A 1,704-nucleotide genomic window follows, 5' to 3' on the forward strand; every position below is an offset into this window, starting at 1 on the left:
GGAAGCCGATGCCACCAGCCGGAAGCGCGCCTCCTACCCCGCCCCTTCCGCCTCCCGCACGTGGGACTGCCTGTTCCAGCCCCGCGCGCAGATACCCCGCCAGGAGCCGGCGCTCTGCAGCCGCTGTATTACGGGAAACGGGCAGTTGTACAAATAGTCGTTTCTAAATAGCCCCAAACGTCGTTAAGAGAGCACCCCAACGACGTGTGCTTTTATTTGACAGGTGTCACGTTTCTGTACGACGCCGCCGGGAGCAGCGGGGCAGAGCTCTGCAGCTCCCCGCTCCCCCCGCTGCCGGGCGCCCCCGGGGTGCAGCCGGCCACCAACAAAGCTGCGCCCTCGGCGTCTTCGCCAGCCACGGACAATTCGGAGAAAGAGGCAGAGCGCCTACGTTTCGACATGCCGCGTAACCGGAGCGCCCCGGTTTATGCCAACGCTGCCCCTCGCCGCCAGCGGTTTGCTCATATTTTTCGCTGACTGAGCAGAACAAAGCTGCTCCAGGACAAGCGAGACGTAGCCAAAGCTCGTGCCCAGAAAAGACATTTTAAATGGGAAGCACAGCTCATCCTACAGCCGGCAGCAGCTTGTTGTTCCCAAGGTTAATTAACAGTGTCAAAATGGGTTTGCAAATATGATCGTCCCTGAGCAGCCCCATTAAAACGTAACCCACCCCCCCACACACTTTTTTCTTTTTAAGTTGGATGCTTAAGAACGCAAGAGGGGACTAAACGCCGCGTCAGTTAGAAAGCAAGGTACCACCACCGCTCGCATTAAACTAAGCATGTTTTATTCCACAGTGACACTGCGTTTACAAAACCGGTTCCTCGCCCGCCCTTTTCGAAATCTAATCTGTTTCAATTCACCTCGGCCTAAAACTACCAACAGACTTCTGCTGAAACTGAAAAGCTGCCTCTCTCAGAGAGGTCCCGGTAGAAGTGCTCGCACGGATATTGTTCAAAAATAACTTCTACATTTTTATCCGCCCCTGCTCTGTCACATGGAGCAGCGCGCTGTGCTCGTTCCAGAGGGGAAAGCTCTAGAGTCGAGCAATGAGACTGGTCCAGCCTTTCTTAGTTCTAGTATAAAACACAGGATTAAAAAATAAGATTGGATCTTATTGCAATTTTTTCCTCCAGTGAAGAAACTGATGGCTAGATGCTCGAATGGGGTAGGCAGCAGAGACTGCCTAGGACATGACAAATGTTGCCATGCCAGAAAAAAAAAATATAAGGCAAGGCAAAATATAAATTAAGGGGGGAAGAAAAAGCAGAGAAATGCTGGTGTAAAGCCCTAATGGAAGTAATAAGCGTTTGATGACTAAAGGGTTCTCAATGGAAGTCTGACTCCAGCAGACATCTTCATAGTCTTTTTGTGAAAGTTGCTACTAAATAGCCTGATTAGCTAAAGCAATAGATCAGACAGTGCTTGAGGTTAGCAAAACATAGAGCTTGGTGTGTGTGCATGCACCATAGTTAGAGGGGGGTTTTGGTGCTAACATGCTGGGCTTAGTCTGGAACAGGGCCTGGGGGTCTGCTTTGACACCTGGCTGTCGGGTCAAGAGACACCTCTCCTGGCAAAGACGACTGGCCAAACATGATTGGCAAAATGCAGACACTGGCAGTCTAATCACACACACACAAAATATTCTGAGAAATAATGTTCAGGAGTAAAAACAGAGCTCTAAGGGGTTGCTGACAACCGCTC

Source organism: Alligator sinensis, unplaced genomic scaffold (assembly GCF_000455745.1).
Source record: "Alligator sinensis unplaced genomic scaffold, ASM45574v1 scaffold419_1, whole genome shotgun sequence".
NCBI lineage: Eukaryota > Metazoa > Chordata > Crocodylia > Alligatoridae > Alligator > Alligator sinensis.